Genomic DNA, 12079 nt, shown 5'->3' with positions numbered 1-12079 from the left:
GTTCAAGGGTGAAAAATGAAAAAAAGGCAGAAATATAAGGTGATATTCTGTTGCTAGCTAAAGTAGCAGCTAACCTGAAAACATCTAGCAATCCCTGGAACTGACTTTACTGTCAAGTTGGGAGACTGATATTTGTAAGTATACCTGTACTTGTACTTACAAATTGGAGATATAATTTCTAAGGCATGGTAATCTCTTATCTAGATTATTACCTTATTATTGGATCCCTTCTTTCACTTTTGCCCAGCATTCTATTGTCAGTACAGTTACTCTTTTAAAACATAAATTATGTACTACTCTGTGCAAAACCGTCCAATTGATTCTTGCCTTACTCAGAGGCACTTTTAAAATAAACTCCATGACTCTGTCCTCTTGTTCACTTATGTCTTTTAAGTCATGTTCTCAATCAAACCTGTTTTATTAGCTGTATTTGAAATTTTACCCATCCGTCTCCAGCACTCCTGTTGCCCCTTCCCTGTCTTTTGTGTGTATGAGTGCATCACACATAATTTATTATATTTGTTTATTGTCTTTTGCCACTGGAATGTAGACCCCATACAGGCTGAAGTTTTGTGTGTTCACTGGTATATCCTGATCTCTTAGATTGTCCTTGGTACATAATCTGTGCTAATAATAATGAATGGAGTAGATTAATGAAGTGAGGAAACAGATAAATCACAGAAGATCACTAAAATTGTTTTTGTACGGTTAACAACTGCATACTCCAATTTTGTCTGATTTCAGAACTCATTCCTTTATTTCAAAGAAAAGTGCCGCTTCCTTCAGCCTTCACAAAGCTTAGAATAGTAAGTGGACACTGGAGTCAGGCTTATTGGGATTTAATAGCTCTGTGACCTTGGCATCTTCTCTGGCCCATGGGGTGTTGTTAAGTATAAATAAGGATTATAGTATCTACATTATAGGACTATTTAAGAATTAAATGCAATAGCACATGTGATATGCCTACTGTGCAACCTGTAGATGTTAAGTTCAATCGATGATATTGAATGCAGCCAGGTTTTTTATTATGGTTTTTACACTTTGTCCTCTTTTCCCTTGTGAAGTTTATACCTCAGTTCGCCCAAGAGGTGTGCTATTAATGTGGTGGAAGTCAGTAACAAAATCTATGGGTAGAAATACTGGTTATCTAACAGAAGAATCAACACTCAACCAGTGTCCAATTAACTCTTACTGGTACTGTGCTGAGTGAAGTTCAAGGACAAAAACAGATCAATAATCTGGGGGAGAAGGGAGTTGTAGAAGAATGGAGCATATGGTTTGTGTATTTCTTTCAGGTTAAGAGAACTTTAAGATAACCCTTCCAGGGCTTTATAAGAATAATTGCCCCCTACACATACACACACTACTTATCAGGTATACATTCCATAATAAAAGATCATATACTAATTACTTGAACTAAAATGAAATATCTAATTCCTCAATAGTATCATAGTGTATATATATATATATATATATATATATGTTTAGAACTAAACTAGTCACTAAACAGTTGACACTTTGGGGTAGAAAGAATCTAAAAGATCTAATCAGTCCTTCTGTCTAGCCTTTCTATCCTCTTTGACAAGATTGCAAACTCAAATGCTTTAAATAAACCTGATAATTAATGTAAATTATTGAAGTAGAAATGTACAGAACTGGAAAGTGTCTGCTCCATGTTAAAGGAGCATCTATGTAGTTCCAGTCATTTGTTGTCAGGCAAAAATGTCAGCAGTAATGCCAGCTTCAAGTTTGAAATCCACACTTCAGTGTTGTTCTGGGTAGAAAATAATGAGAATTGCAAAACTTTAACTTGAAAGATAGGTTGACTACAGACATCAATTTGAGAAGCTTATAAAAAGAGATGATTACTAAGCCCTATTGGAATGAAAAAGAAGAAAAGCCAAACAATGAGGTAGCACAAAGAGAATCACATGTAGGAGATCAAGAGAAGTTGCAAAATTCCTACTTTAGAAGAAAGTTACTAATCTGAGCAGTCTTTGTAGGTTATGTAGTTCCATTAACAATCAACTAAACATTTTTTTGCAGGAAAACAATGAGAAAAGAAATATAATTATGAACTGAAGCCAGACTCTTAATTTATTCTACAGTAGCATGGAATTTGATGTATTCTTTTGTCCTCTCCAAATACATTTTCCTTAAAAACAAAAATGCACTGAAGAGAGGAGGCATCCCATCTGCTGATACGTCATGCAGGCAGATAAGGGCAAAGGTGCTCCTTTATTGAGTCTCATTGTGATTCTCAGTCAACCCTAATATGCCTGCATGCTGGATCCTATTACAGAATACCAAGGCAAATCATTCTTGATATACAGATGTAAAAATTAAATTTTTATGACAGAATAAGCTTATTTTTTACTTTTTATTTTAATATTTTTTATTTTATGTATTTTTATATCATACTTCATTTTTGTACAATGCATGCTTTCTCATCTCAGTATAACAGAATAAGTTTAAATGTGAAATCTGTTTGAATGTTTTCATCCTCTAGAGAAAATGAACTCCCAAAAGTCTTTTCTTAACTTTACTATACATGTGCAGAATATAGTAAAAAATGCTTATGTCCCTCAAACTGAAAAAGAAACTAGCCAGCCTAGAGTCCACCGTAGTTTACTTAGAACCGGTAAGATAACTGCCATTTCTCCCATTGTCCCACCTGTTGTAAAACTTGGGAGAAGTGGGGAGGGCAGGCAGGTAAGATGATTGTGAATTATATAGGCCTATACACACAGGGCAACAAGGATTGGAAGAAAATATTAGACCACAGATTTTAAAGTATTCAATGAATATTTCAAAAAATTTTAATAATGCAGTTAAAGTAGGTGAACTACTTGGGAGTATTGACATTATGTGTAATAATGGGAAGTAATGACACCATTTATATATCTAGGTCCTAAAAAGCTTTGGTTTATTGATTTACTGCCTTAGTGTGTCTATAAAACATTTGGAATGTATGTACATGATTAAATACATAATTTATTTTGTTGAGTTTTCTTTTAATATTCCTGTGTATAATTGCCAGAAGATGGCTAATTCTTGATGCAGCTCAAAAGACACATGGGAGAGTCTGAGGGGAGGGGAGTCAGAAAGTTAGCACAGATTGCAGTACCCCCCAAAGGGTTTGAACAGATAGGGACCCTCCTGTGTCAGGTACTTGTGAGTACAAGTATTTTGTGCACCCACAGCTCTGCCACAGACACTTGTCTTCATTTCAGTTGTGTTCCACAAAAAGTGAACTCACATCCTTGATATAAGGAGCAAATATGCCACCAAAAACTTTAGAGAAGGAAAATGCAGGATCTGAGTCAACTTTCTATTGGGGTCAGTAGGGAGACTAATGCAGTATAACAGAAATCCTAACTGCAACCCATTTCCCTTTTGTTTCTTTTATATATGTTGAACTTACCAATAAGATTTCATTTAAAGAAAGTCTAAAACTACATTTTAAGAAAAACCTGCTAGTTTGAAGTCTCTGCTGCAAGACTTTTTTTTGTGGTTCTGTGTAGAAAGCAATGAGAATTGCAGAATTTAAATGGTCCAGAGCATGTCCCAAATATGTTTATTGAACTGATTATCCAGTTTTCAATACAAGAGACCAAGTCCCCTGATCCCAGCTCATTAATTGCTCTATACAATCTCTAATTAATTGGTCTGAATCCATGATACTCAACCCTGTTGCACATTTGAATCACCTAGAATGCTTTTAAAGACACTGGGTGTCTTTAAATACAAGGCCATTTTTAGTCAAAATAATAAGTAATCTCTTTTTGCCGCATCTACTGCGAGAATGAAGACCATTCTCAGCAATCAGACTGTCGACATTCCAGAAAATGTTGACATATCAGAGGCACCCTGCGGAGGGACTTCAATCACATCAATGTCGAACTCAGTTTGCTTGGGAAGAAAAAGAAGAGGCTCCCGGTTGACAAATGGTGGGGAAATAGAAAGGAACTGGCTACTGTTCACACTATCTGTAGTCATGTACAGAACATGATCAAGGGTGTTACACTGGGCTTCCGTTATAAGATGAGGTCTGTGTATGCTCACTTCCCTATCAACGTTGTTATTCAGGAGAATGGGTCTCTTGTTGAAATTCGAAATTTCTTGGGTGAAAAATACATTCGCAGGGTTCGGATGAGACAAGGTGTTGCTTGTTCAGTATCTCAAGCGCAGAAAGATGAGTTGATTCTTGAAGGAAACGACATTGAACTTTTATCAAATTCAGCTGCTTTGATTCAGCAAGCCACGACAGTTAAAAACAAGGATATCAGGAAATTTTTGGATGGTATCTATGTTTCTGAAAAGGGAACAGTTCAACAAGCTGATGAGTAAGATTTAAGTTGTCCAGCTACAGAGCAGCAAAATAATGGATGATTTCTTAGACCTATTTGTGATACATCTTTAAGATGCAATAATAAAAGTCGTCATTGAAAAAAAAATAATAAGTAATGTCATTATTTACAGGGTTAGTTAACATTGCTGTTATCGTTATGTGGATGTTTGATGCCAAGTTCTGACATCCAGATAAGGATTATTATAAAAGGAATTATTATAAGTGCTTGCGTGAGGGCATCAACATAAACAGTATTATATTAACTTTGCAGTGCAGTGTGGTTTAAAAGAAACATTGGCCATTGCAAAAGAAGATATCTTCAAGACTGCTAAAAGTTTCACAATATAAATCGATGGTCCATGCTAAATTACTTATATTACAAACATTTGCTGAAGCTTTGTGGTTATATGTCTTCTGTGGTTCAGGATTTTGTGTCACCATTAACAATTCTTATTATTCCTCATAGTTACAATAAAAATTTTACTGACTTCATCCTGATACCTATGAATTTTGTAGGACATTTTCTATAAAATGAAAGTATGAATTCATAATTCTCAGATGTTCATAAATAATGGTGAGGTTTGTTTTTGCTCCAGCAAGCCCTAGAATTCTCTTTGTGAAATGCTCTCTGGCTGCCATTTGTATTTTTGCTGTCTCTCAAATTAGGGAGAAATTTGTATTAGACTGAGATTTTTGTTAACTAAGTAATACATTTCCCAATTGCATGTTTTATGTCTTGACTCATTAGGTTATAAAGATCTATGGTGTTAACAAAGAAAGCTATGGAAAAACACATTTCACTTTCCTGTTTTTTTACAAAACAGTTTCATTTGTTTAATTGGGAGGGAGGGTACAGTGACTTATACTTGGCCAAAGCTAAAATCTGTTATCTTTTCCATCCAAGAAAGTTAACTAAAGCTGACATGACTTCTGGGAAGTGCATTGCAGCTGACATCTGGGTATGCCCCATGCCAAAGTGTTAGGTTGAGAAATTGGTCCACTAGGAATGGAATTTGATTTCTCTAGAAGGATTGAATAAAAAATATTTTTAAAAAGTCTAAACTATAACATCTTTTTTAAAATTAACCACTTTTAAATGCTTATGGTATAATTCTGCTATGGAATGCTGTGTCACAAATGACAGTTACGTATGCTTCCTAATACAACTATATGCTATTTCAGTAGCTCCATCCCTGCATTTTTTTTTTTATCCCAGATCTTACTGGCATCAAATAGCCTTCATTTTTTTAGAATTAATTTATTTTATTATATCACTGTTAGTTTTGGACAGTATTTAATTTCTCCCTTCAGGTGTGGTCCCTGTAGTTCTCCCACCACCACAATACCTGTGGTCTGTCTCCCCATCCTTTATGTTCTTTCCTCCCCTGTTTTGTGGTAACATTGTTACCACATTATTGTCTTAATTTTTTTTTAAATCCCCTTCCCTGCTGTATGTCTATGATCTACGGTCAGCTTGTAAATTTTCTCTTTTTCTTAATCCTTTGTTTGGTTTTTCTATGTTCCACATGTAAGTGAAAGAAATCATTCAATATTTATCTTTTTCCTTCTGACTTATTTTGCTTAGAATAAGCTCTTCCAGTTTCATTCATGTTGCTGAAAATGGCATGAGTTTATCTTTTTTGATTGCTGAGCAGTATTCCATCATGTACATATACCATATCTTCTTGATCCATTCATCTGTTATGGGGCATTTAGTTTGTTTCCATATCTTAGCTATTGTAAATAGTGCTGCAATCAAGGTAGGAGTGTAGGGTTCCTTTCGAATTAGTGTTTTTGTGCTCTTCAGGTAGATTACTAGGAGAGGAATCACTGGATCATATAGTAGAGCCATTTTCAGTGTTTGAGGACCCTCCACACTTCCTTCCCCAGGGGCTGGACCAGTTTACATTTCTGCTAGCACCAACAGGATAAGAAGTTTCTTTTTCACCACATCCCCATCAGCATTTGTTGTTTCTGGGGTTTTTTGGGGTTTTTTTTGTTTGTTTGTTTTGTTTTTTTAATATGGGCCATTCTCATGTGTGTGAGGTGGTATCTCATTATGGTTTTGATTTGTGTTTCCGTGATAATAAGTGATATGGAGTATTTTTTCATATGCCTGTTGTCCATTTGCATTTCTTCTTTGGAGAAGTGTCTTTTTAGCTTTTCCGTCCCATTTTTTGAGTGGATTTGTTTGCTTTGTTTTTGTTAAGTTGTGTAAACTTTTTTAGATCTTTGATATTAGTTGTATAGTGTGCAAATATTTTCTTCCTTTCAGTAGGGTGTCTCTTCGTTTTGTTTGCTATTTCTTTTGCTGTACAGAAACCTTACAGGTTGATGTGTCCCATATGTTTTCTTCTGCTTTGTTTTCCTTGCGTCTGGGAATTCATCCCAGTGTTTTAAACTTTGTGACAATACATTGAGATTACTTTTTTTAGAAAGATTTATTTATTTATGCATACAAGAGCTAGGGTGCAGGTCAGAGGTGCCGGGTGGGGGGCAGGGGGAGAGGATCCACCAGAGACAGAGTGGGGAGCAGAATGGGCAGATCTACTGAAATACACTGCTGAGGGGAGCAGCAGGTGAGACAGGAGAAGTCTGCTGCGCCATGTGGGTCACCTCCCTGGCTGGGGATCGGACTCATGCTGTAGTGGCTGCTAATAGCTTCATAGTGCTGACCCTTAACCACTTTTGCCACCATGGAGGCCTCTACATTTAGAATTACTATTCCAACCACCAGCACATCTTTGGTACTCTGAAAAATGTTAATGGTTATAGTATAATTTATCCCTAGGTGCCAGTGCTATACATTCTCCTATCCAAATGCAAATCTTACTTTATTTAATCATTGCTTCAGTTCATGTATAGCTTTAATCTATCAGCCTGTTTTTCTTCTTTGCCTTGAAAATTTGTTTCCTTTTTTTTAAAGATTTATTTATGCATACAAGAACTAGGGTACAGGCCAGATGTGCAGGGGGTGAGAGGATTCACCAGAGGCAGAGTGGGGAACAGAACAGGCAGACTGACTGAAATACACTGCTGAGGGGAGCAGTGGGCGAGTCAGGAGAGGTCTGCTGCGCCATGTGGATAGCTCCCTGGCTGGCCGGGATCGAACTCATGCTGCAGAGGCTGCGGATAGCTTCATAGTGCTGTGCTTAACCACTGGCACCACTAGGGAGGCCCAAAAATTTTAGTTTCTATATTCGAAAATGCTTTAAGAATTTTTCCTGTGCTAGGAAAGGTAAAGGAGTATTAGTACCCTTAAGTTTATGATTGACATTTGTATAATCTTTTTTTTTAAAACATTTTTTTTAATTTTTATTTTTTATAGAGGCATGTTTTTATTTATTTATTTGTTTGTTTGTTTTGTTTATACATGCACTGGGTACAGTCAGAAGCACAGGAGGGTGAGAGAATTCACCAGAGCCAGAGCAGGGAGCAGAGCAGGCAGAAGGACCGAAGCACACTGCTGAGGAGAGCAGCGGGCGGCAGGAGAGGTCTGCGCGCCATGTGGGACCCTCCTCTGGTGGCCGGGGAGCAGCCGGGGATTGAACCGGCGGTGCAGAGGCCGCGGGCAGCTTCACAACCCAGCGCTCAACCGCTGCACCACCGGGGAGGCCCGACATTTGTATAATCTTAAAACACCATTGACCCCACATCATTTTTTTTTATGTAGAGCACTTGCCAAAGTCAGTTAAAAGATTAACACATCTAAAAAAAAGATTAACATATCTGAGATGAAAGTAAATAAATCATAACTATTTCCTATTACTTTATCTAAATTTGAAAATCATACTTATTGTTATCTAAGTCATTGATAATCGTGTTAGAAAGGGCAGCCCATTTCACACTTCCTTTTAGAATAGTATCTTCTTAGCCTTTAAGTATGGAAAATATGATGGAAAAGGTAATTTGGAATCAAATCACAAAATACCTGAAGGTCATTAAAGAGCTTACACTAATATTATTCTCTAGTCACTGAGAAGGATGCAATCGCATGCTCTTAAGCAGGATAATGATATGATTGTGCTTCAGAAATGTACAGCAGTGTATTTAGGAAGGTTGAGTATTTGTAGAAACAAAAGCCACTTAGTAGACTAGTATAGCTAGCTAGGTAAGTGTTTGACTAGAGTCCTTAGGGGAGGGATCCACATGAAAGTTATCTATAGCATGGTTTGCTTTTAGCAAGGGTTACAAGCCGAATACCTCCAAATAATGCAAATGAGTTAAGCAGACCAAAGTAAGAGTCCATCGAAGGAGGGGAGCTCCTTAGATGTGCAGGAGTACAGGAACGTTGTTAACACATCTCAATTTTTCTTTTTTTTTTTTTTTTTTTTTTTTTTTTTTTTTTTTACTGTGTAGAACTGGGTGTAGGCCAGAGGTGCCGGCTGGTGAGAGGTTTCACCAGAGATAGAGTGGGGAGCAGAACAGGCAGATGTACTGAAACACACTGCTAAGGGGAGTCTCTGGCAAAATGGGAGAGGTCTGCTGTGCCATATGTGGGTTAGCTCCTCGGCTGGGGACTGAACTGAGGCCATAGTGGTGATAGTGCTGAGACTTAATTCCTAGGCCACCAGGGAGGACCCACATCTCAATTTTCAGAAGAAGTTGGAAATTAGGTTCTATGTAGAATCTCTTCATTTTAAAGTATCGGCTTAATTTTTTTTCAATCCCTAGACAACCAAAACGAAACACATCTACAACCAGATGCAACTGATAGTGAGCTCTTATTGTGTGTGTCATAGGGAAATGGCCTAAGGATGGGAATTGGAAACCATTTGGTAAGGTATATAGCCTAATAACATAACTGAGAAAAGAATGGGGAATGTATGACTCCCTGTGGGTAGCAAAAGCAAAAGATTTTGGGCCTCCCTGGTGGCGCAGCGGTTGAGCGCCAGGTTGCGAAGCTGCCCGCAGCCTCTGCAGCGCCGGTTCGATTCCCAGCTGCTCCCCGGCCACCGGAGGAGGGTCCCACATGGCGCGCAGACCTCTCCTGCCGCCCGCCGCTCCCCTCAACAGTGTACTTCGGTCCTTCTGCCTGCTCTGCTCCCCGCTCTGGCTCTGGTGAATTCTCTCACCCTCCCGCGCTTCTGACTGTACCCAGTGCTTGTATAAATAAATAAATAAATCTTTAAAAAAAAAAGGGCAAAAGATTTTATTAACATCTTTTCCTAAAGAGCAATTTATAAATAGATTTCTCTTCCAGTTCAGTTTTGCTTAGGTTGCACTACTTCCTTCTTATTAGTCAGCATTGTTAGCATTTTTGAGAAATTGTAGATTCAGTGGAGACTTGTAGAGGAGCTGCTGAATTACAAAAGTTATTACAGCAGAAAATAAATTATGTGGTGCTATAAATACTTGACTCAGTGACTCAGCAAATTCTTTTTATGTCCAAAGGGAAACATTTTGTACCTAACTCATAAAGTCTGTTTTTAATTTCTGCAACTTTGCAGTTGTCCCTGTTTGTCACTGATGAATTTTTACATGATGTAAGAGACATAAGGTGAAGAAAGACCACTTGCAGAGGGATGTTTATTCACCAGAGTGAACAAGCATTGATGGATTCAATATTGATGGCAGGAGATTACCAGCTAAAAGTCAAAGAACCATCTGGAATGACTGAGAAATTAGATAGCTTTCTTATACTCTTGGGTGACATATATAGCTAAAAAAATAGAATAAAAATTGTAATTTTAAAAGAAAAACCCTGGAAAATAGGTAACTAACCTTTGTAGTATTTTACATTCAGCCTATCCCCAGTACCGATATTTAAGATATTTTAAACAGACATTTGAACTGATGCCAAGCTATGCCAGAGATGGTGGCTGCTTTCAAAGGCTATTAGGAAAGAGTTTTTGTATACAGAATTCTTAAATTATGTTTAATTGATTAAATTTACAGTTATTAAATTTAGTGCTTAATTTTTTTACCTAAGTTTTGACCTTTTAGTAAATATTTGCTGTAATCACTTGATGAGTGTACAAAAACAAGAACAATATAGGAACTGATTTTATTCATTTTCTTATTAAGCAGTAGGATATTACTGCTTTCTTTAAACCCTCTGTGCTTGAAAGATTTCTGTTGTACATAATAATACAAATATTTATTGTACATTTCACCACATTTGCAGCTAAAATCTGTCAGACTGTTCTACTTAATTGTGAGAGATTATAACATGACATTATAGCACATTATTGAGCAAAAATAGTTATAAATGTTAAAATAGAACTAAATAATTGTTAGAGAAGTATAAACAAAGTTCTGTATAAGGTAGTGTCTTAGTCTGCACAGGCTGCTGTAAAAAAATATCATGAACTGAGTGACTTAAATAAAAGAAATTTGTTTTCTTACAGATCTGGTGGCTAGAAATCCAGTTTGGTTTCTCTGGCTTGCAGCCACCTGTTTTAATAAGTCCTCACTTGGCTTTTCCTTGTATATACATGAGGGGCTGAGTTAGGGGAGAGGTGCTCTGGTATCTCTTATTTTAAGGACACTATTCCTTTTTGATTTGGGCCCCACACTTATGACTTCATTTAACCTTAATTACTTTCTTAAATTACTCTGAGGTTAGGGTTTCAACAAATGAATGGGGTGGAGGTGGGAGAGGCAAGGCATTTCGGAAGATGTAGAATTTGAATAAGCCCGTGTGAGTATGAGCACGATTGGAGCCATTATATGTTGGAAGGAGGAATTCATCATTTTCTGATTTCAGCTCTGGACTACCTAGCTGTGTGGTCTTGGTGATGTCACTTTACTTCTGTCTTATCATCTTTATCTGTCAGTGGAAGAAATTAAAGTGTTTCTGAGGTTTCTCCTAAAATTAACACCACTATACCTTAAAACTAGTGATATAAGTTTAGCATGTGTTACGTGTTTGTGTATGCCTGTATACTTTCACAGCTGTGCTTTTATGCTAATAGATGTGCACACTTCTGCAAGTGTTGGGTGATAGGCAGTAAAGTCCACTTATGTAGATTGACTTGAACACTTCCTACTGCTTTGTGAATTGGGAACCTTTTTCAATGTATTCCAAAGACCCACAGTGGACCTCCCATGTGGTGGAGTTGACCAGGCAAAATGGGGAAAATGCCTGGTTTCCCCAACTTTGTTCATGTCCTTTTCCAATTTCATTTACCCTCTTCTTTTCTCCTGTTTCAGACTTCTAATTTCTCATTGACTACTTTTTCTGCTCCGTGATAGAAACTTAATTTCAAAACTGCCTTTCATATTCAGTGTTAGACCCCTGGATTAAAAGATATTTCCAATCCTGCAGAATTGTTGGCTTTTTACATATACTTGGCTATTGGACCACTGCAAGTTGGGGGTTAGAAAGTGAATTTTGTAATCTCCTAAAAATCTTAAAAGTAGGAAATGAGCCCCTGGCGCTCGAAAATGATCTCCAGCACTAGAATAGTTTAATGGCTTTGCATATATTTATTCTTATCCCAGAACCTGTCTTAGCATTTTTCCCCCTTGTTTTTGTGTCTTGGTAATTTTTAGTCAGATACTTACTGCTAAAACTTACTTATTTTCTAGAGCTCTAGGTATAGTTGTGGCCTTACCCATGCAAACACTTGTATAACTTTGGCCCAGTCTATTTAATTCAATAAATAGTTCTTTCTGGGAAATTACTATTAGGTCAACAGTTTGTTCCTCATTCTGAAGACTCCGTTTTAATGAATTTTTTTCAAAATAAATAAGGAGCAGCAGAACTGAAGTTGAAGAAGAACT

At 37.1% G+C, this 12079-nt stretch overlaps 1 protein-coding gene and 1 pseudogene across 8 annotated transcripts in view; both read left to right on the top strand.

Moving 5' to 3' along the window:
- SBF2 (SET binding factor 2) overlaps window positions 1-12079 on the top strand; it is a gene marked incomplete at both ends in the record, with an annotated part of 316628 nt that overhangs the window by 221952 nt on the left and 82597 nt on the right. The window lies entirely within an intron of this gene.
- LOC311182844 (large ribosomal subunit protein uL6-like) lies at window positions 3788-4350 on the top strand (annotated as a pseudogene). The gene has a single exon. The product of its transcript is annotated as a large ribosomal subunit protein uL6-like (transcript).

This window comes from Talpa europaea (assembly GCF_964194135.1).
Source record: "Talpa europaea genome assembly, chromosome: 1".
NCBI classification, from domain to species: Eukaryota; Metazoa; Chordata; class Mammalia; order Eulipotyphla; family Talpidae; genus Talpa; species Talpa europaea.
The sequence above is the reverse complement of the archived record's forward strand: the minus strand, read 5'-3'. Positions and strand labels throughout refer to the sequence as shown.